The sequence below is a fragment of the Bidens hawaiensis genome, unplaced genomic scaffold, assembly GCF_021521415.1.
Source record: "Bidens hawaiensis isolate Kalapana, Puna unplaced genomic scaffold, B.hawaiensis_p1.1 tig00039522_1, whole genome shotgun sequence".
Taxonomy (NCBI): domain Eukaryota; kingdom Viridiplantae; phylum Streptophyta; class Magnoliopsida; order Asterales; family Asteraceae; genus Bidens; species Bidens hawaiensis.
The window spans coordinates 54906-79605 of NW_027505610.1; the positions used below are offsets into that span (position 1 = coordinate 54906).

Consider the following 24700-nt stretch of genomic DNA (forward strand, 5'->3'; position numbering starts at 1 on the left):
CATCTAACTTTTCTGCCCAATTTTTGTTGTTCATCCCTATGGTTCTTTCTAAGATCCTTTTAATTCCTCTATTTGAGACCTCTACCTGCCCACTGGTCTGAGGGTGGTATGGTGTTGCTAGTCGATGTTGAACTCCATATCGCGCTAAGACTTTGTCCTTTAAAGCATTACAGAAGTGGGTACCTCTGTCACTGATTAGGGCTTTTGGAGTACCGAATCGTGAAAATGACTTTTTCAGAAATCGGACAACTACTCGAGCATCGTTAGTGGGAAGAGCATGTGCTTCTACCCATTTAGATACGTAGTAGACTGCTACAAGGATGTATTTATTTTCGAATGAGTTAGGAAAGGGGCCCATGAAATCTATTCCACATACATCAAAAACTTCACAAATTTGAATGCCTTTCTGAGTCATCTCATTTTTGGCAGAGATGTTTCCGGCTCTTTGACAAGCATCGCACTCTTGGATCAAAGCATGTGTATCTTTGTATATGGTGGGCCAGAAAAATACTGCATCAAACACATTTCTGACCGTAGTGGCGGTACCGTGGTGTCCCCCAGTAGGTCCTTCATGGCAGTTTTTGAGAATATCTAAGGCTTCCTTTCCTGCTACACACCTACGAATAACCTGATCAGCACCTATCCTAAATAAGTACGGATCTTCCCAGAAGTAGAACCTAAGGTCGGAAAATTATTTCTTCCGTTGTTGATGAATAAGTCCTTTTCTTAGGATTCTACAAGCTAGATAGTTTGCGAAGTCAGCAAACCAAGGACTTTCGTCTTTCTCCTGTATGATTGCTTGGATATGCATGAGAACTTCCTGTGGAAAATTATAATTGATGATTTCTTTGTGAAGCTCTTCTGAAGCTGGACATTCTAAGCGTGAGAGGTGGTCTACGGCTACATTCTCTGGTCCTCTCTTTTCCTTGACTACTATGTCGAATTCTTGGAGTAGTAGGATCCATCGGATAAGTCTAAGTTTGGAATCTTGCTTGCTGAAGAGATAACGTATGGCCGCATGGTCGGTGTAAACTATGGTTTTGGAAAGAACGAGGTATGATCTAAATTTTTCAAAAGCAAACACTACTGCTAGTAATTCTTTTTCTGTTGTGGTGTAATTTTCTTGTGCATCATTAAGAGTTTTACTAGCATAGTAAATTGGGTGAAAGTGTTTCCCCTTGCGCTGTCCGAGTATAGCACCAACTGCAAAGTCACTTGCATCGCACATGATCTCGAATGGAAGGGTCCAATCGGGTGTAGTCATGATTGGTGCGTTGACAAGTTTGTCTTTCAATATATTGAATGATTCAACACATTCTTCAGAAAAGATGAAGGGTGCGTCTTTCTCCAGAAGTTTGGTCATAGGTCTAGCTATTTTGAAGAAGTCTTTTATGAAGCGGTGGTAAAATCCTGCGTGACCAAGAAAACTTCTAATGGCTTTTACTGAGGTTGGGTGCGGAAGTTTAGAGATAGTTTCTATATTTGGTTTATCGACCTCTAATCCCTTTTGAGAAATCTTGTGGCCGAGAACGATGCCATTTTTTACCATAAAGTGACATTTCTCCCAGTTGAGCACTAGATTTACTTCCTCACACCTGGCTAATATTTTGTAGAGGTTCTTCAAGCAATGATCGAAAGAATCTCCAAAGACTGAGAAGTCTTCCATGAATACTTCCATAGAGTGTTCGATCATTTCGTGAAAGATGGCCACCATGCATCGCTGGTAGGTGGCTGGAGCATTACATAGTCCAAATGGCATTCTTCGGTAGGCGAAGGTTTCATACGGACATGTAAAAGTGGTTTTCTCCTAATCTTCAGGAGAAATGGGAATTTGGAAATATCCAGAAAATCCGTCAAGAAAACAGTAAAACATTTTTCCAGATAATCGTTCAAGCATTTGATCGATGAAAGGAAGTGGAAAATGATCTTTTCTTATGGCGTCATTAAGTTTCCGGTAGTCAATGCAAACTCGCCAGCCTGTGATGGTCCTCATTGGTGTTAGCTCGTCCTTCTCGTTCATTACAACTGTCATTCCTCCCTTCTTGGGTACTACTTGAACGGGACTAACCCAAGGTGAATCTGAGATTGGGTAGATTAATCCGGCATCAAGGAGTTTGATTACTTCGTTCTTCACCACATCTTGCATGTTGGGATTGAGACGTCTTTGATGTTGGACCACGTGTTTGTATTCTTCCTCCATGTGAATTTTGTGAGTACAAAACAAAGGACTGATGCCCTTGATATCCATGATCTTCCATGCGATGGCCTTCTTATGGCTCTTGAGAACTTTAAGGAGTTCGTCTTTCTCTTCTTTCAAAAGGTGAGATGAAATAATTACTGGGAGTTGAGAGTCTTTTTCTAGAAAGGCGTATTCGAGATGGTTTGGTAGTTCTTTTAACTCAAAGGCTGGTGGTTCTTCGATTGATGGTTTTGATTTTTCATTACATTTAGTGATTTCATAATTACTTATGATGCTTCCTGATAGTCATCATTGATATTTTCGTTTTCTGAAACGGGTATGTTGTGTTTTGTCTAAGACTTGTGTTTCTAGCGGTTTAGAGATGGAGGGATCTCTCATATAGCAACTCACGATGGAATTTATGATGTCGACACAATATAATGTGTCATAATGATGTTGCGGATATTGCATAGATTTTCCTATGTCAAAAGTGATTGCCTCATCATTGACCCTGAGAGTGAGTTTGTCGGTGCAAACGTCAATAATAGCCTTTGCAGTGGCTAAGAAGGGTCTTCTTAGAATCAGAGGTACACCTTTGTCTTCCTCCATGTCTAGAATTACAAAATCTACTGGGAAAACAACCTTGTCAATCTTGACAAGCATGTTTTCAACAATGCCCCGAGGATATTTAACAGATCGGTCAGCTAACTGAATGCTCACGCGGGTGAGCTTTGGTTCTCCGATCCCTAGTTTTTTAAAGACCGCATAAGGCATTAAATTAATACTAGCTCCTAGGTCAGCCAGGGCATTTCTAACAGACAAATTTCCTATAAGACAAGGGATAGTAAAGCTCCCTGGATCGGTCATTTTTGGGGGCAGCTTGTTTTGGAGGACTGTTGAACATTATTCACTCAGGGTGACATGCGAGAGCTCCTCCAGCTTTCTTATGTTGGTCAGCACTTCTTTGAGAAACTTGGCATATTTGGGCATTTGAGCAATGGCTTCGATAAAAGGGATGTTGATATGGATTTGTTTGAAGAGTTCTAAAAAATTCCTGTACTGCTTCCAATCTCTCATGCTTCAGCCGTCCGGGGTAAGGAATAGGTGGAGTATAAGTTCGGACTGGATCCTTGGGTTGTACGGTGCCCGTTGGAATCAGTCTTTCCTCCGTTTTACCATGGAATTCCTTTTCCGTAACTGGTTCTGAAGTGGGTGAGGCAACAGTGGTTATACCGCTTTTGAGTGTAACAGCGTTAGCTGTCGCATTGAGGTTGGTGATTGTGTTGCTTGGAAGAGCTTCGGGTGGTCTTTCGGATAACTGTCGGGAAATTTGTCCGATCTGAGTTTCTAGATTCTATAATGATGCTTGTTTACTTTTTAGGTCGGCTTCATGTTTTAACAATACTCCGCTTATATCAACAGCTCTTGAGTCGGCCTTCTTCTCTGCTTCATTTGTTTTGGTCATAATTTGGATCACATTTCTTTGATTTTTGAGTAGCTCGGATTCTGATGGCTACTGGAACTTTGATCTAGAAATTGAGGTTTTGGTTGGAAGGGTTGATTCATCGGTTTCTTTTCGAATTCGGGTAGGTTTTGAGTGTTACCTCTGTCTTTCCAACTGAAATTCGGGTGGTTTCTCCATCCTGGATTGTAGTTATTGCTGAACGCGTTGTGCTGTCGAGCGATGAAATCAACTTCTTCCATGGCCATAATGACTTATTTACAGTCACTTGCTTTATGAATTCCTCCACAGGTGTCACAGGTGAGTCTGTTTTTTGATAGCTCGGCTTGAAGTTGTTCGAATTTTTTAGAAAGGGCTTCAAGCTGTGCGGTGACTAGAGTGTTGGAATCGACGTGGTGTATTCCTTTATGTTTAGGTGTAGATCTTGGTGGGTTTTAGGCAAAACTCTTCTTTGCAGCTTTCTCCAAGACTTCAAATGCTTCATTAGGTGATTTGGATCCCAGGTCTCCACCAGCGATTTGGTCGATAGCCTATTTGTTTTGACTAGATTGTGCATCAAAGAAAGTTTGTACTTGCAACCATACGCCTAGTCCATGATGTGGGCATCTTCTCAAAATACTCTTGTACCTCTCCCATGCTGCGTGTAATGATTCATCATCATCGGTCCGGAATCCGGTAATGCAGGCTCGGTATTTGGTAGTTTTATCAGGCGGAAAATATTTGAGGAGAAACTGTTTAACCATCTGGTTCCAGGTAGTGATGGAACCAGAGGAAAGAGATTCTATCCATTCTAAGGCTTGTCCCCTTAGAGAGAATGGAAAGAGTTTGAGTTTGATCTGATTTTCTGAACAGTTTTGAATTTTAAAGGTTCCGCAGATTCGTAAGAATCGAGATGTATGAGAAAGAGGGTCTTCGTCGAGGAGACCATGCAATTGAACTGAATTTTCCACCATATGAATGGTGCTTGATTTGATTTCGAAATGTTCGGTGATATCGGGTAGAGTCACTCCATTGCCATAGCTTTCGAGAGTTGGCTTGGCATATTGGCTCATGTTCGGCTCATTGTTCTAGGCCGCCATCATTTCTTCTGTTTGATTTTCTCCTGATGTGGTGGCATCTACTGACTCGTCTTTGATTGTTTCGGCGGTTTCTGTAGTCCGTGTACGTGTTCGTCGACAAAAGAGTCATTCCGGATCAGAAATTGGAGAAACAAGCTCAGGCTCAAAAGTAGAGGACATACATGGGGTTAAATCAAAATTTAAACTACTAAATTAAACTAAAGGTTAGCTAAAGTTAAACTACGAGTTAGTCTAAGCAATTCAAAACTAAACTTAGGTCTAAGTTAATTAAGCTAAGGCAAAGGTTAGGTAAATAAAAGTTAAAATTAGGCTAGCCGTATAATTATATAGTTAGTAATTAGTAAAAATAAAATAAAATGAAAGTTAAAAATTTGTACAATTATAAACAATGATTAAATTAAAACTTGGATCGTTCTTAGAAACGTACCGTATCCCCAGCAACGGCGCCTAAAATTTTGATGCGTGTGCGAGTGTGGCTTGTAAAATATGATGGAGTTGGATATTTAGCTTTTGCACAAGATCGTGTTTTAAATTTATAAAAATGATTTCTACAACGACTAAACACACACAAAATAGGCAAGTGTACCTATCGTATATGTAGAATAGTATTGGTAAGAACCAAGTATCGATCCGTGGATACAAAGTTTCTAATAATGAATCGTCGTTTGACTTTAATCGGAGGTTTTAATCATTTTGAGGTTAATTTTTATACTTTTATAAAATATAAATACTTATATATAATATATAGGTGACCAAGACGAGAGATTCTAAACGAGTAGTTCAATTATATGAAGGTTACCATCTAAGATCAAGAATCCACTCCATTTTATCATTGATAATTAATACGAATACATGTGGTAAAACTTGCCGTAATAATATATGATAGATAGCTCATCATTTCTAAGCAAGCAACTAAGACAAAAAGGGAGTAGCATGCGCATTTTAAATTTGAGCCTTTCCTAATGTCATGCTACCTCAAGAATGTCAATTTAAGGTGGCAAGTAGTTTCGTAAAGTAGAAATATTAGGATTGACTCCGATTTCTCAAATACCAATTCTAACAACTTTGGGTGGTTGCAGTTAACTCACACAACATCCCCTTGGTTGATTTAAGTAGGTTATACTTACACATTCCATTAACATATGATTTCTTTAACTAGCATGATATCCTAAGCAAAGCCATTTTTGAATTACCAAGACTTAGAGAAATAGATCATAACTTATATCTCATCCTTTCTAAATACAATATAAGGATCCATGTTTCGATAATTTATCAAAGTATTTCTATCTTTCACAAAGATGAATCGATCATGAATGATTGCCAATAGAATTGACAATCACCAACTTTGAATTGTTGATTTAAGATGGTGAAACATTTCTCATCAAAAGATAATTGCAAGATAACCATGTACTTTACTAGACTAAACCACATGTTTTATATAATTATCAAGTAAAACAAAGCTTCTTCATAGATTTAGATGGTAAATGGAGTTTAACTCATAATGAGCCTAGTTATGAACATTAGAATGGATGATGATAACAAACACATGATTAAACTAGAACAATCTAACCAAATGTGGATGAATCTTCCATCTTAATGATGATAATGAAGGATGATGATGATGATGGTTGATGATGATGGTCTCCAAGCCTTCAAATTCTTCACTAGATCTTCAATATGAGTGTTAGTGGGTGTTTTTTTATAAGTGAAAACCGGATAGAACTCTTTTCAAGGCACACCAAATGAGTGCAACATGAGCCACTATTTATAGGCAATCTGGAGTGAGAAGCACAGCCCCGTGCTTACGTAGGCATGCCCCCGTGTTTTATTATGACATGTGCCAGATTTGTTTTGTCGTTTCTTTTGTACGACCACGGCCCCGTGGTCGAGGGGCACGGCCCCGTGCTTTTGTTCCCAGTTTTTGTCTTTTCTTGTAATTTTTATGTCTTTTCTGGTGTTCAAAAGCACGGGGGCGTGTTTCTTGAGGCATGGGGGCGTGTTTCTTGCTTTTCTTGTGTTTTCGTCTGTTTTTCTTCGTCTTTTCGCTTGTTTCTTCATTTGGGACTTGGTTTCACCTGAAATTGTATTTTATTATGATAAGTAGCCTTTTGTGCTATGTTATTTGATAGAAATTGCAGTTTTTGGAGATTATTTGATGCTAAAAATATGTATAATTTTATGTACATCAGTATCAAAGCCGTTCCGATCTTCGGTCGGAATTGCCTTGTTATCATGACGAACACTCGCAACCAGGAGGTTGATGGCACCCTCAAGAATCACGATAAGGCAATCACAGAGATCCAGGCCGCGTTATCGGCGCTTATGAAACAACAAGAACAATCAGCCAAGCAACAAGAAGAGATATTGAAGGCTGTACAGGATAAATCGGGTCAGGGCAGCGACGGCGGGTTCAGGTCGGGTTCATCGTTCTTGTTTGGTGATGGTGACTCGAGGGGTACCCGGCCCATACGGATCGGAAAGCTTGACTTTCCTAAGTTATCAGGTGAAGATGTGGAGGCTTGGGTTTATCGTTGCGAACATTTTTTCGCACTCGACAAGACTCCCGATGAGATGAAACTCAGACACGCCGTTGTTCATTTAGAAGGGGATGCAATTCAATGGCACCGGGGTTTCATGCGCACACGCCAAGTTACCGTATCTGAAATCCCGTGGGAAGACTATGTGCTAGCCATTTCTGGTCGTTTTTCTAATACTATGTTTGAAGATCCTTTGGAAGAAATGGCTTCCCTTAACCAAACGGGCTCGCTTCATGAGCTCAATACTGCTTTCAATTCATTATTGAATAAGGTAACATTGAGTGAAACCCAAGCTATTAGCCTTTATCTTAAAGCCCTTAAACCACAAATTAGGGGGGCGGTTAAGATGTTTAAACCATGCACCTTGCATGAGGCATATGGGTTGGCTAAGACTCAAGAAATTAACAATGAGAACATGGGAAACACAAAGAGCAATACCAAATCAAAAATTACACCACCCACCAATGCTACAAAACTACCACTCTTACCAACACCTAACCGAACTACCGACATGACCACTAAACCAATGGGGCGTTCACGTCGCATCACGAGTAAAGAATTGGAACAAAAATGAGCAAAAGGGGAGTGTTTTTGGTGCACGGAAAAGTTTGTTACCGGACATAAATGCTCTCGAAACCGGAACCAGGTTTATATCATTGAGGTGGATGATGAGGACGAGCCGGTTATTGAGGAAACATTGTCCAACGGTGAAGAAAAGGAACACCAAATCTCTATACACGCCATGATGGGTCTCCCTTCATACTCCACGATACGGGTTCAAGGCTCAATGGGAACACGACAGCTCCACATCCTTATCGATTCGGGATCAACCCACAATTTTATTGATGTCAAGTTGGCAAAAAAACTACAATGCATGGTTAGAGATATTTCGCCAATTAACGTGAGTGTGGCGAATGGAAAAAACTTAGTTGTACCCAACTTTGCCCATATTTCCAATGGACAATGCAAGGTCATTGGTTCACCACGGAGGTTTTGCTCATTCCCCTTGACAACTATGACATGATTTTGGGCGTCCAGTGGCTTCTTCCCCTATACGACATTCTTTGGAATTTCCAGAATATGACTATGCATTTCCAGGTAGATGGTAAATCGTGTAAATTAAAGGGGCTTCAAAACAACAAGGTTTCTGTGTGTTCTGCAGAAAAAAAAAAGACGAGTTGTTACAAAAATACTCCAAGGATGGATCAATACAATTGTTCAATTTTCAACTTACAAACCCCTCATTAAAACCTATATTTCAATCAAAGGTGGTATGTGACCCTACTCAAAAGGAAGGAAAACATCCTTGGCAGTGGGTATTTCAAGACTTCCCTGAAGTGTTTCAAGAGCCAACAGAACTACCACCCAAGCAACCATTTGACCACAAGATCGTCTTGAACGACGGTACCAACCCTATAAGCCAACGTCCCTATAGATACCCGGGCATACAAAAATATGTGATCGAAAGACCACGTGTGAGTTGTTGGATGTCGGTGTTATTCGTAATAGTCGTAGCTCATTTGCAGCCCCGGTAGTTCTGGTTAAGAAGAATGATGGTCAATGGCGGATGTGTATGGCTTATCGCCGACTCAATGAAGCAACCGTTAATTGAAGAGTTGTTAGATGAGTTGGGTGGGGCTACATTATTTTCCAAACTAGATCTACGTTCTGGGTACCATCAAGTTAGAATGGATTCGGAGGATGTTTATAAGACGGCGTTTCGTACGCATGAAGGTCAGTATGAGTTTCTTGTTATGTCGTTCGGCCTGATAAACTCTCCTGCCACGTTTCAAGCATTTATGAATCACGTTTTTCGGCCGTTTCTAAGAAAGGGGGTCCTTGTGTTTTTTGACGACATATTAGTTTATAGCCGTGATGAGGGCCAACATGTGCAACATTTAAAGCAAGTATTATCGATTATGAAGGAGCACCGGTTATTTGCAAAGGAATCCAAGTGTGTATCCGGGGGACGAACGGTTGAATATTTGGGACACATCATCTCAGGGGACGGTGTGAAAACCGATCCATCCAAAATAGAGGCGGTTCTACAATGGCCACCTCCAAAAACACTAAAGCATCTTCGCGGGTTTTTAGGCTTAGCCGGGTATTACTGACGCTTCATAAGGTCCTTTGGTATAATAGCAAAACCACTCACAGATTTGTTAAAAAAATATTCATTTAGGTGGGAAGAACAAGCACAAAATGCTTTTGAACAACTTAAAGGAGCGTTGTCGTCAGCACCGGTATTGGCTCTTCCCAATTTCTCCAAACAATTTGTAGTCGAAACCGACGCATAGGCATGTGGGTTGGGGGCAGTTTTGATGCAAGAAGGTAACCCTATTTATTTCCTTAGCAAAGCCTTATCCCCGAAACATCAAACTCTATTCGTCTATGAAAAGGAGCTCTTCGCAATTATGATGGCGGTAAAACAATGGCATTACTATCTTGTCACCGGCCCGCTTGTTATAAGCCTCAAGAATTCTTACCACAAACGGATCCACAAACGGAAATGGTAAACCGTTGTTTGGAGGGGTATTTACGATGTATGGTTATAGAGCGTCCCCACTCGTGGGTCAAATGGGTCTCGTTATCCGAGTGGTGGTATAACACCACCTTCCACTCTTCCTTGGGTAAGCGCTGTTTGAGGCTCTATACGGGTGTCCCCCGCCTTAACACATTCCGTATATTCCCAAGGACACAACCGATAAGGATGTGGATGAGCTCATGCAAGATAGGGAGGCAGCGGTAAAGGTGTTGAAACAATCCTTAGTGAATGCTCAAAACCGAATGAAACAACAAGCAGATAAACACCGGTCCGAGAGGGTGTTCGAAACAGGTACTTGGGTATATCTGAAGCTCCAACCGTATATGCAAAACACTTTAAGGGTTCACAAACGTTCAAAGTTTACTCCCAAATATTTTGGGCCTTTCCTTATTGTGGAGAAGGTAGGTAATGCCGCTTACATGTTGGACTTACCGGACGGATCACCAATTCACCCTGTTTTTCATGTTTCGTTACTCAAGGATGTTGGCGGTCCACCGAATAAAATAATCCTGATTCCAACTGAAGCCAGATTCCGATTGCTGCCCCATAAGTTGTTGGACTGAAAGCTGGTTAAGCGAGGAAACCGGGCAGCAATGAAGGTGTTGGTACAGTGGAAGGATCAAACGTCGCAAGAGGCAACCTGGGAGTTTCTTGATGACATGAAGCTGCGTTTTCCTGACTTTGTTGAACTCACTTCTTGAGGACAAAAAGTGGGTTAAGGAGAGAGTATTGTTACATGTCGTTTGCTATTTCTCTATTTATGATAATTAACGACCATTATGGCCTTGGCTATTTCCTTGTGGTTTAATTTGTAATAATGGTGGTACTTATTAATATTATGAGCCGATCACATTCTGCTCATCCAGAACAAGGCTTTTTGCTTCCTCCATCTCTAGTTTCTTTTTCTCTTAAGTTTTTTCCTATTAGATTGATTGATTGATTAGCCGACAGACAAACAATAACAATAACAGTGATAGTGAAGAAGAAAGAAAGGAAAGAAAAGCAGCAGCAAAAGGAAAAGGAGGGTTTTTGCAAGAGAGCGAGTATAAACCTTTACAGGAAGGAAAGAGAGATCATCATCATCATCATCATCATCATCGTACTCAGTATATCCCACCAATAGCAATGCTATGGTAGGGTCTGAGGAGGGTAAGATGTAGACAGTCTTTCCTCTATCCCATAGGGATATAGAGACTGCTTCCGGTGAGACCCCCGGCCCGATAGTAGTTTTGCATCAAGCCTTGGACATAAGGCACATAGCACTCAATCATCGGGACACCGGCTGATTGGTGCATGTGCCCTTGTCTTTCGGCTATCAACGCCACCACATGATGCCTGATTAACCTTCCGCCACTTTTAACGTTATTTTCATGAGATTAGTAAAATAATGTCAAAATTAGTGCAATTTTACTTTTGCCCACCTGAGGGTTCACGCATATATACATTATATGCGCGCACCGCAAGCAGGGCGTGAAAGAGAGATACTACTCTGAATTAAATTTTAAAATATATATGCTGGCGAGGCGTTCCACGTCATAATAATGCTGTTTTTTCAACACATTTAAATAATACATGATGATGAACCAAGTCAAAACAGAAGGAATGAATGTTCATCCAACACAGTTCCAGAAATATTATTCATCTTTCAATTACCCTACCCTACGCTTTGAAAAATGAATATTAATGAGAGTACATTAGTAATCGCTGGATGATGATACCTCAAGCCTCAAGCCCTTGGAGAGAGATTGTCATTTCAACTCTTACTTAACGACCATTCGCTGCCATTCACAGAAAACCCTGCTGCTACTCAAAAAGACTCCAAAGCTCTCTCTCTCTCTCTCTATCAATCGATGACTTCTTCATCCTTCTATACACACAAGGATGCTACTTTGGAGTGCTGCTTCAGTCGTTAACTTGAAATATCAAACATCCAACATTCATACAATCTTGAATTTCTAACTTCAAAATGCTACTTCTTATATTCTTTCAAAATTATATATTACTTGGCTGGCTTCTTTCTTTTTCTAACCAATAAGTGCCTCCAATGGTCTTCCCTATATGTGTGTTAACATATCTATAACGTAGTTAAGTAAATACACATATTATTAAGAACTGAATCCCTTTCTCTCTTAACTAATAACATAACATATATAGTTTTATACAAGTGTAATAAATTTACGAACTTCTTTCCTTGAGCTACAGAAAGAAGCAAGCTGATCTTCATCAACTGTGCCCAATCCTGATAATCGAATACCATAAGCTTCCATCCTATGAATATCCCGCTGAGTTGGCGACTGCCACATGCCGTCCCACCAAGCTGGTGGTAACAATGGTGTGTAAGCGCATTGATTTGTTTGGTTTCCACAACTTAACGGACCTGCAAATCTGTTCCAAACATGCCCCCATCCTATCTGGTTACTCAATCCTTCTGAAACCAGGCTGCTCTGAAAGCTACTGAAGAATGAAAAGCCTGAATTACCGCTTGCGTCCTCTGTTACACAAAAAGTAACTAAATTTATGCTTCTTGGTAGATTCTCATTATTTAAGGAAATACGTACAAATACCATCTGAGTATTTTGAAACTCAAAAAAGAACTACAAAACTACCAATAATCATAGTCAAAATGTAATGGTAAAAGAGAGGAAATACCAGCTGCATTTGCAGCAGCCAGTGCCGCAATCAACTGCACATAGGTTGTTCCAACACGCCTGTGAGCTCCAGAAACAACCGCATCCCTTGCACGTGATGCCAGAAAAAAGTCAACAAATGCAACCCATCTAGGCGCCGGGCCCCAATCTTTTGTTCTAAAACCTAAAGCATGTGATCCATTTTGGCGAGATAATGCTCCTTCAAAGCTTTCATAGTTGAAATGAACAACCAACAATAACATATAACTTAGCACAAAGACAATATAGTATAGTCCAGGAGGACTTCGTTGGTTCTCTTCTTTACTTGTCACATGCTGTCTTGTTTGTACGAAATAAAAAAAAAGGTATACCTCCGCAAATCTATCAAAATTTGACTTCACATCCTCCACCAATGACGGGGTGTCTGAAACTAAAACCAACCTAGGCCTGGAACCTAAATCTGTATTCTGCATGACTTTCTTTGTACAATCTAATGCTGCCTGCAACGCCCTCACCGATCTGGAAAACAGATTTAAATGTCAAACCGATAGCTAATTGCTTGTTACTAGAGTCTAAAGGTGGCCACTTTGACTCATTTAGTTACAAATGGATCAATTTGGGCTAAGGCTTATCCCTTACAGGTAAAAAGAGGTAAAAGTTGCCTACTTTGTAATCACATTGTATCTAAAGCATTACTGTTAATACAAATCAAACGAAAGAATGTTACCCAGCCCAGCCGGACCAGGTCTTAAAACAACCTGTTACCTAACCCACCCATTGTGCTACCTCTACTAGATTTGTATGGTGTCAAGAAGTTGCATATAAGAAAGAGACACCTGTTCATAAGCATCCGCATGTGCAAGGTAATATCAGGATATGACCCTCCAATAAGAACCGAATCTACTGCCTGCTTTATTGCTTCTGTAGGAGAGACAAGAATTCTCATTAACTCGCCAAATACATTGGGCCTGTTATGGTTTTGAGGTGGCCCAAAGAGCTCAGAAGCAGCCTTTCTCATCTCAGCATTAACATTCTTCAAAAAGAATTGAGCCGCCACGGCATCTGTAGTGTTTTGGAACCTGACAACGCACTAAGATTGGATTTTGATTTAACGAAATTTAATTAATAAACAAGGAGCGTACCAGATTATAGGGTCTTGCCACTCAATCCAGTTGCTACAGAGAACGTTTGTCTTTAATGGCTTTTGAAAATCATCAGGTGCCTGCCATAGGTGGTCAAACATTCATTCTGTCTCCATAGATGTTTGACTTCATTCATGGAAAAAGCAGTGTTGGTATAGGATATATACTCCCCAAAAGGATATTTGCCCCTGCTTTAAAAACATATTAGTATTAGTAATCGCAAAGAAAAAAAAAAGTAAATTGATAAAAAGTGGCAGTGATGATAAGACGTGTATATTATAGCAATATGCCTGGTTTGTCCGATGATGAGTGAGCGGTTGAGCATTAGACTCAAAGCTGCCGCAGTGAGGATCTTATACATCTCGTTCCCAAAGCCGGCCTCTGATGCTTTTGCTATCACAAAACCTTGTCTGCAGAACTCCTCAAGAGGAAGACTACGAACTCTAGCAGCACCTGTATGTAATACGTGTGACTGAGATTGAGACAGATAATTAATTAAGAAATTACTAATTTGATTTGATGATACCGTTAAGATGAAAGTGACGTCGTATGATCTCTCTCACTGGGACTGGGAGAGTCTGGCCTCGGAAGCCATCACCCATCTCTTCCACCGTAGCGCATGGTTTGGCTTTATCCTCCTCCTCCTCCTCCTCCTGTAGCGTGATGGCTGAGATGAGGTCACGTTGTGCAGTGGGATCATCATCGTCGTCGAGTGATGAACGGAAGATTCCGATGGCGGTGAAAGCAGCAGAAGACACTGCAACCACACCAACGCCTTTCTCCTTCTAAAGCTGCTGCCGCCGATCCGATCAATAATAACCGCATCTTCTTCACCACCGCTATTCTTCTTTCTGATAATAAATGAATATGAATGACGTCGGGTGCGGTCAATAAAACATCATCCCAGGACCCAAGATGGGACACAATGCCTCGTTACCATCCCCGTTCTTTTATTTTTATTATTATTATTATTATTATTATTATTATTTTAATCGTCGGTGGAATAATTAATCCTACTTATTTGTCGGTGATTATTTTCTATTTTTACAATTCACTTTAATATTTCCATACAATCGTAGTCATCAAAAATTAATTAAAAAATCACAACTCAAAATTTAATAAAAAGACGAAAAAATTTAAAAACACAAAAATGTTTCTACCATTTTTCAAAAAACCTTAAAAAAAGACACAATGTTAAGATAAAAAAATCACTGTATCTTTTTATTTATTATTTTGTTTTTTATATATTTTCGTTATTAATTCTGTCTTTTTCTTGACATTGTGTCTTTTGTTTCTTATATTGTGTGAAAAAGCACAGTTCTAACCGTATTAGAATTAAATCTATATTCCACCAGGTAAGGGTTAACGAGTAAGAACTAGTTGAATAAGTATGAGTGAAGCTAGATCCAGACCTAATTCATGCAAAAAAAATAAATAAATAAATAAAAATAAAAAATAAAAATTGTGAGCTTGTTGCCGGAAGGACAAGATGTGGGTTTTCGCGTAACCACCCTCCGACATGAGAATAAATACAGTTCTTTTAGAGAGAGAGAAAAAGTAAAAGTGATTGATGTAATATGATAATTGCGAATGAATACCTCATTGATGATGGCGAGGGTATTTATAGTCGAGAGTGGAATTGTCACTATCTAAAAGATGTTTCCTTCTACCTGAATGAACATGTGACCGATATGATAGGAGATGACAACTAAACATATGCATGGTTATTATAGAATGTCTACCTGGCCTTCCCTGATTGGTCGTGTCCCCACGTGCTCTCCATAAGGAAGTAAACGACGTTATCAGGGAAAATTTCAACCAATATTCTGTAAGAAATTTGTTGTAATTGTCTTTCTTTTATGAATATAAAGTCATTCATTTGTCTTTCTTCTTCAGAAGGCTTCCGCGATGCGGATGGCTTCTATAGTCTTTGGAAGGGTATTTTGGACTCCTACTCTTTGTTATATAGTTCTAGTGGGTGACTCATATGGGTATCTTAGGTGGCCCGTTGGTGTTTTACGTGGTTTCTTGGATCATTTTCATACCCTACCTCTATAAGTCCCCCAAGTCGATTATTTCTTTTGCAGTTTACTTTTGCGGATAGAATTTTGGACTTGAGCTTTCAGGAATTGAGTTGCTTTTTTGATAGGTTTCTAAAAAAGATTAGGATAAGTATTAGGAATGGATGTGACAGGTATGAAGGTGTCAGGACCTTTGTTGACGTTTCTGCCGTGTTTGACGGCTGTAAAAAGTTCCGCTCCTTTTTGTTGCTTTTCCCGCCAGACGTGTCATATAGCTATTGAACAGTGGTTTCTCTTTCTGTTGTATGTGATGTTCGGGTATTTTGTATATATATATTAGTTTATTAATTACTATCTTTAGAGCCCATGTAACACACGGGATGATCTAAATAATTAAGTTACAAGTAAAGCAATATATAATGTATATAGAAAATGTATTACATCTATGCTTGTATTATTATACATAAATTGATTTTATATATATCACAGAATGAATTTTTCCAAAAAAATGAACTTAATAAAAAAAATGATGCACGTGCAAAACATACCCAAGAACACTCCATTTATTGAAAATTTATTTTCGGTTTCATATATGTATAGTTGAAAGAAATTTGGTTATAAACTAATTTCGAAGAATACCTCTCATATAATAATAGTTTTAAGCTACATCATGAAAAATATTTTGATAAGTTTGAGGGGCTTCTCGACTTTGCCAATTCACAAAAAAAATTAACCGGTTAACCTGTTTAATTTTATGAATTTTTTGCTTCACTTGAGCATAATTTTGTACGGCATGCTTCACAAATAACATTCTGACACTATTCATTCAAAGAAAAGTCAATGCTGGCTGACAAAAATGTTTATAATCTGAGAAAAGTTAGAAGCATTGATAGGCATGGAGGTGGCATGTCGGAATTGTTTGTCATTTTTTCTTAAATTTTAATAGTCATGTGAAAAATACTCAATGTGCAAAACCCGAATCTTTTAATGATTTCTAATATGTCATTAAAATTAAATTTGAAACTCAATCACATTTAAAATTTTAACCTTCATTTGTTATACATTTTCAAGTCAAAACTTTGAACTCGTAAGTCGTAACAGGTTTGACGATAAATCTAATTGCATTTTCAATTTTTAAAAAATATTTAGACTACCCATTTTTTACCCGTAGCAAATTTGAGCCAAATGTAGTTAATTTCTACCAAATGATCTATTTACCAACTTTTAACCCGTAATAATCAAATTTAAGTTCCACATAAAACCCGAAGCAATCCTTGATAAAAAAAATTCAAGAAACTAAATATGATAAACTTTATTATATTTGAAAGTAACTGGTATATACTATCCTTACAATTTAACACATAAATGTATAGTTTACTAACTTAACCGAAAAAAATTATATAGATAGATTTAAATCATATATTTATAATTTATAAATTAATATGGAAATGTACAAAAAAACCAATAGATAAATAGATTTATTTTTAAAAAATGGATAAACTTTTAAGCATATATTTATAATTTAATGATTAAAAAAATTATTTCGTAAGCTGAAAGCATATTAAAGTTTTTTTTTTATTTACAATCTTCAACAATATACATATTATAATATGTTAATGATAACGTTTAAAATTATATTCTTTGCAATATTTAACAAACACGGTTTGTTGTTGATTTTTGGATTTCACCAAGTATGTTGTGACATATATTATAACAATGTATAGTAGTATAATATGTAAATATTTATTTTAATAAAAGTATATAGATATAATAATTTAATCATTATAAGTGTATTACAAGGATAATTGTTGAAAATTTTAAACTTTGACCATTAAGTGAAATACAGTCAACAAATTGATCATATATTGTTAATACAATTACAATTAAATTAAAATTACAGTAATTGCATAACTAAGATTACACAAATATGTTACAAATAGATAAAAATTCCTTTTACACTACATTCGTAATTGTATCAGCAGGTATACATTGTTTATCAAAAATTAAAATTTTTAATCCATGTCTGCTTTTAACTCTTAATAAAGTAACATATAGGCCTGCTTATAACTCTTGATATAGCTATATATAGTTGTCCGTGTGATAAAAAGGTTCTCCAAGTACATACCAACTCTAGATAAATGATAATATATATCTATGATACTAATAAAAAAATATTAATGCACATAAAATATCATAGCTTTTAATCAATCAATATGATGTCATTTGAGAACATTTTCTCATGTTTATCCAAAAATAACATGATTATCCCAAAAACCATATGTTTGAACTTTGATAATATAATTATCCTTAGAATCTTTACAATTTGAAATTGACTGATTATGATAAATTTGTTGTCATTAATATTCTGTGTATGACAATTTTTAATTGACTTTATATTTTACAATTAAAAATTGTATAATCAAGCAACATAAAAACCAAAAATTTAAATATAACAAAATGATTTGTTTATTTCATATGAATGTAATTGCCGGGAAAATGAAAAATACATACTAACATTAAAAGCATGTTCAAATAATAGTGATTATTCTGAGTTAAAAGAATATTAGAAGATTTAAAGTTCCATAAAATTAATGTAGTGATTCTTATTTATAATCGTTGAAACTACCGCCACTTTTACCCGTAACATGAAACCCAACCCAAGAAAACCCGTACCTGAACCAAAACTAACTTGACCCGAGAAACTCGAACCCAAGAAAAAACTAACCCTAACCTGAACCGAAGTAATTCGGGTTGGTTCTTGGGTCCGAATTCTAGGTTTCGGGTCAACCCGAAAACTTTTAGTTTTAAAATCATATGTATTTTTAGGTATTATTAATGGCTAAGCCTTAGCCGCTGACGTTATCAAAATTTAGTTTAAGTCAATTGTTCTCATTCCACATATTATGAATCGAATGTTTATTTTTTATTATTTTGAATATAAACCATAATAAACACTTTAATTAACACTTCAAAATTCACTAATCGTCTCTTGTCAATCCATATGGAGAATACTTATTATATGTAGTAATGGATTTAGTTGGAATAAACCTATAATTTTAATGTCATATATTGAAATGACTTAAAAGATAAGGACCATATATGAAAATTGGTTGAAAAAATGTGAGAAGGGTTATGGTATTAACAAGTGGAAAAAATAGTAGGCTTTTATTAGAATAGATAGATAATAATTTAATCATGTTATAGAAATAATATAAATAAAGTGTAAAAGGAAAGTAAATAAATATGGATTTATGACTATATTAGTTTTGGAGGGAAAAAATTGTAATGATTAACCACAAGCTGACATGTGTCTACAGTTATTTTACTTTGTTAAAATAGGTAGATGTATTTTTATTGAGTATATTGTTAGAACTTTGGTACTTCGTACATGCTTTTGTATTTCAGGTCATTGATCGTCAAAGATGCTATATTGGAGACTTTTACGAGCATGGAATGATATATCGGGAAGGCCGGAACATGATTGAAGTCTTGGGAAGTGTTATAAGGATTCGGGAAGAGTATGGATGAGAAATCATAAGCCGATGCTAAAACTGAACAAGATGGGTTGACAAAACGCGACCAAAAAGTAAAACTGGCATATCCTGGACTAGAAAATGAGTTACGAGACCCATAATATAAGAATTTTGGGTTCTCGACGAGAGGAATCTGAATATGAGGTTTTCTTAGGTCGCGATACGCGACGACATGAGGTTATGGCCATCGCGTATCGCTATGGACATAAAAAACGGGGAAAATCAGGTTTTGACCTATACTTCTATTTTGCGAACCCTAATCAGTTATCTTACTTCCATCCGCCTGGGGGATGACAAGGGGTGGTTCCAGGAGCCCCGGATCACCTCCAATCACCTCGGGGTTCATAGTTCATCATCCTGAATCAATAGCCGAAGACTAGTCGAAGATCATGAGCGACTGATTCGTCACGAGTCATTCCCGGGATGTAGAGTATTGTGAGTTTTTCAGTATTTTCTCATGTGTTAAAGAACAAACTAGTTATAATTGTTTTTTATTAATCTATGAGTATTGATGTTTGGTATTCCTATGCACTCAGTCGGTTTAGGTTTATTTCGATTAGAACGATTAGTTTGCCAGTTGTTATGATAATTACTTATAGGGTTATTTTGACTAGTTTGAATATGATGAAGCATACAATTGCCCTTAGTTGAGTCACACTGGCTGGGACTGTTTGATAACCAGTGTCGTGTGTTAGCGATTGTTGATGCCTAAGGTTTGCCTAGTTAGTCAATCTGATTTGATCTTTGACAACTAATCTGTTAAGTTAACATGAGATTACTATTTTAGTTGTATGCTTGAACCATAGGTATGATTCTGTTCTTGTTAATTGTTAAACTCGTTTAAGTGTTTGTTGCTTCCAAGCAAAACCTGCTAGTGTGATCAGCACTCGACAAAACTTCATAAGTGTTTCTTTATATTTTTTTTATAAATATAATTAAATAAACGAACAAATGTATGACATTGACCACATGCTCCTCCGGATTCGATACCCGACTTACCCTGTCTATAGGTAAAATTAGGTTTTTTCATTATCGGTATGAAACGGTCATTAAAATGGCGTCGTTTCCGGGGAGCTAGTGCGCGTAGTGTTATATCGTTTGTTTGAGCTTTCTAAAAAAAAATCAAAAATACAAAAAGATTTTTCTTATTTTGTTTTGTTTATTTATGTTCCATTTTACCTCGGGTATTTTAGCTGTTTTTGCAGGTTATTTTTAACAGAACATCCCGAAACCCGAGCACGATATTGTCACCATGAGAAATGATGGTGATTTTTGTTTTTGTGAAGGCCCGTATCACTATCTAGATTGTCCAGCAGTTTCACAAAATTGGCAAGAGTGTTGTCATGGGCGAAGATATATAATGACATGCTATGAAGATGAAGATTAACAATCAGACATGGATGACCAGTATGATCAAGAGTCGTATTATGACAACTGTGAACCGGAGATGCCCCGTTTCTCAAGTTACCAAGACACAGTGGAATCCAGACAAATTGATAAATATTATGGTTGAGAATAACAAGAAAGAAGAGCAACGGAGGAAATCTCTCGAGGATAAGTGGACCAATCAAGTTAATGAAAAGATTATTCATACTAAACCAGACTGGGATGAGGATGATTATGAATATCCTTATGAAGAAGATGTTTATGCATATTCTCATGATGAAGGTGAGTATGAATATCCTTAGTCGGTTGATGGAGAGCAACAAAATATACTGAACTCTAAGCTCGATACTCTCATGAACTTGTTAGTGGAACATAAGAGATGGATGATGAAAGAAGAATATAAATATGAGCTAAGACATAAAAGATTTGAGGACTTGATCAAGCAACATATTGAGGAAAAAATTGAAATCAAACGAGACCAAGAGGAATTGGCTAGTGTACTGTGTCTGATGGTGATGAAGAGGATGAGGTTGTTGATCTTCCAGAGCAAGAAAGTGAAAGTGTGATTCAAGTATAAGAAACAACTCCTTCAGAGTATGAAGAGCCTAATGTAGCCCATGTGTATCATATGCCTTCTCCGGTACTTATTATTCCAAACAACAAGTGTGGGCATGAAGGCTTGGTAACAAATAACTAGAAAGTAAGCTTGCATGATATTAGAAAAATAATTAAGAAGCGGCCTCGCGACAATCATTCAAGTAGCATGCCAAATACTGTAAAGCGGTTATGGACTTGGCATGTAAGCTACCGAGTGTATAGTGGAAACTCGGTGGGTAAGTGTGCACTTCGACCACCGTGAGGAATTCAGGTATTGTCGAGTTGTAGACATCAATTCAGCAATATCCGGGAGGCAACCCGGAAATGTATATAGTTTGTATCTGATGTAAATAAAATTATACATCTTTTTCGCATCAAATAATCTCTAAAAACTGCAACTTCTATCGAATAATATAGCTCAGAATGTTACTTATCATATTAAAATGCAATTTCAGGTAAAACCAAGCCTTAAACGAATAAGCAAGTGAAAAGACGAAGAAAACGAAAGAAAACTCAAGAAAACCCTCAGCCACGTCCTTGTGCCTCAAGAACCACGCCCCTATGCTTTTTAACACAAGAAAAGAAAAAAAAACATACAAGAAAATACAAACATTGGACAAAGAAGCACGGGGCCGTGCTTAAGCCACCATGGGGTCGTAGTCACCTTTCAGATAAGACAAAAAGAATTAGCACATGTCACTAAAAATCACCTGGCCGTGCCTCAGGAAGCACGCCCCCGTGGTGAGTTGTCATGTACGATCTGGCAGCATTTAATGCAACTGGACACGGGACCGTGCCTCTAGGGACACGGGGTCGTGCCTACTTCCTCTAACTACCTATAAATAGAGGAGAATGTTGCATTAATCAAGTGTGCTTGAAGAAAATCTCTATACGGGTTTCTCTTATAAAAACACTCACATTACACTCATATTGAAGAACTTGTGAAGAGTTTGAAGGCTTGGAGGTTACCATGATCATCCATCATCATCAACATCATCATAATCCATCATCATCATTAAGAAGGGAGACTCATCCACATTTGGTTAGATTGTTCTAGTTTAATCATGTTTTTTATTATCATCATCTTTTTTAATGTTTATAACCAGGGCCGTCTATGAGAATTTATATGCCTCGGCCGAGCCGAAATAAAAAGGCCCGTAGACACTATCGAGTAACGAAATATTATAAGCAAAAAATATTTTAGGCCATATGCAAATGGGGTTTTTATTTGGGTTAATGACGGGTGGTCCATTGGACAACCCTTAAGTGATTTAAGACCGTTAATAATCATGCTTTTAATCGGTTTATCTTGTTGAATTAAATGACTATGTTTACTCGTATAATTGCAGGTAGGGGAAGATAGAAAATGGAATTACGAGAACGTGGGCGAAAACGGTGAAGAAAACAGAGTTGAAACGAGAAAGATATGAAGAAAACAAAAAAATGAGAAAGAGCTCCACCGTGGGCCACGGTTTGGACCGTGGGCCACGGTCCAACTGATCAAAAATGACAGTTTGCACCGTACCGTGGCGTTCTGGGGACCGTGGAGACCACCGTGGGCCATGGTGGGAACCGTGGGCCACGCTGCAGAGCTGTAAATGCCTAAAATACTTGTTTTTATTCCGTTTTTGGGTGTCTTTTCATCTAGTTAACACTTTGGAACGACCTAGGGGCGATTTTTGGGTCCAAGAACAATAAATTGGTGATTCCAATTGTTGATTTGGTGTTTTTGTTTCATATGCATACTCTAATTGATGTGATGATGAACTAGATTATGAGTGGCTAGTTCCTTTTATGTTCTCTCCCGAATTGTAAGGTTTTCAATTGAATATTTGTGAATCGTTTATGTTATTTGTGGGATAGTAGTTTGATATTATGATTGTATTACTATGGTTATTGTGAGTTTGATTAGTAATTGTTAGTATATTATAATTCGTGTTCTTGACTATCAGTTCTCGGTGCCATAGGCAATTGGGATTTATTAGAAGAGAATTAGGGTTAACTATATGAACTAATTATTGAGTGACAACCTTGCGTTTTTATAATCCAAGTACTTAGTCCTCTTTTATCACATTCAAACGCACTTTCATGAACTATGTCTATGTAGTTCATCCCAAAAGTAAACGTTAACATTATCAATATTGAAAACCTGAAATCGGGAGAGAGCATTGTTTCTTATATTGTTTAAAACTCGTTTATTGCTTTAGTTCTTTTTGTTAATCAAACCCAAACAACCAACTCTTTGAATTTACTTGTTGTACTTAGTTTAATTTAGATAAATAACAAAACTACTTGGTAACACAATTTCCACAAACTCCCTGTGTTCGATACCCGCTTACTGCTATCTAATTAGTTGTATTCGATTTATTTTTGAGTGAGTCTTCGACTTCACGTCAAATTTTGGCGCCGTTGCCGGGGAGTAGTGCGCAACGTGTGTTAGCTTTAGTAGTTTTGTTTGTTATTTTCGAGTTTACGCTGGTTGTGTTAGTGTGCAGGTACCTACAGGTGTATGCATACTAGAGGCTCTAATAGGTCATCACCGCTAGTTATTGATCCCGAGATTGATAGAACGCTTCGAAGAAACCGAGTTTTATTTAGAGAGAACAAGCTTCTTGGTTCTCCAACCGCATCAAACAGCAACATGGATTCACCAGTTCCCACTTCGGGTCAAACAATCCCGACTACACCTCCACCAAATCCACCTCCACCGATCATCACTAATATACCTACAACATCAAGTGTATTTCCACCTCACACAACCGAACCCATCACTGCTCAATATACCTACTCAACATCATCAGCATTACCACCTATTACCAACTTTTTTCCTAACTTTGGTGCATCATCATCTCAACAACATCAACAACCAACCGTTCATCAAGCACAATCAAGCTACCAATATCAACCTCAACCTTTCATGCAATATTCAAGATCACAAGGTGACGGATACGGATATGGGTTTGACAATGAACTTGAGGGGTATGAAGTGGAAGGTTACTACATGGGAGGTGATGGAAGCAAAGGGGTAAATCAGAAAATTTTGGTTATGGTCAATGGAAACAATCGGAACCGTTGCAAGAGCTTAATCGACAACAACCACCGCCGGTTGTCCAACAACACGTTCAACAACCGCCAGTTATACAACAACCACAAGGGCAACCTCAAGATCAACAATTTCAACCACAAATGCCCCAACCACAGTTTCAACAACAATTTGTGCAGCCAAGGCCCGTTTATAGGCCAATGGGTCAACCAAGAGTACCAATGGGGGTACCAAGAAGGCACGCAAGAGAGATGGTTAGGGGGATTGAAGCCCATTTCCGACCGGTGATTACAAATAATCCGTCTCTGGCAGTTATCCCTCACAATCAACAAGGGAGGACATTCGAGGTGAGAACAAATTCACTTCAAAGTCTTCCGAAGTATAAGCGTCTAGCAACGGAGGAACCTTACTTCCACTTGGAGGCATATGACTCCATTTGCAACACAATTGGGGGTCAAAGTTTTACATAGGATGAGGTTAAGTTGGTTCTATTTCAATTTTCGTTGGAAGACAAGGCAAAGAGATGGTTTTATACTTTGCCTTCAGCAT

At 37.8% G+C, this 24700-nt stretch overlaps 1 pseudogene across 1 annotated transcript; it reads right to left on the reverse strand.

Moving 5' to 3' along the window:
• Positions 1–11949: 11949 nt before the first annotated feature.
• LOC143614259 (uncharacterized) lies at positions 11950–20155 on the reverse strand (annotated as a pseudogene). Its single transcript, XR_013150264.1, has 8 exons — positions 20125–20155; positions 14098–14328; positions 13862–14024; positions 13572–13759; positions 13266–13508; positions 12802–12948; positions 12452–12681; positions 11950–12293 (listed from the first exon to the last, which is right to left on the reverse strand). The product of XR_013150264.1 is annotated as an uncharacterized LOC143614259 (transcript).
• Positions 20156–24700: the final 4545 nt, after the last annotated feature.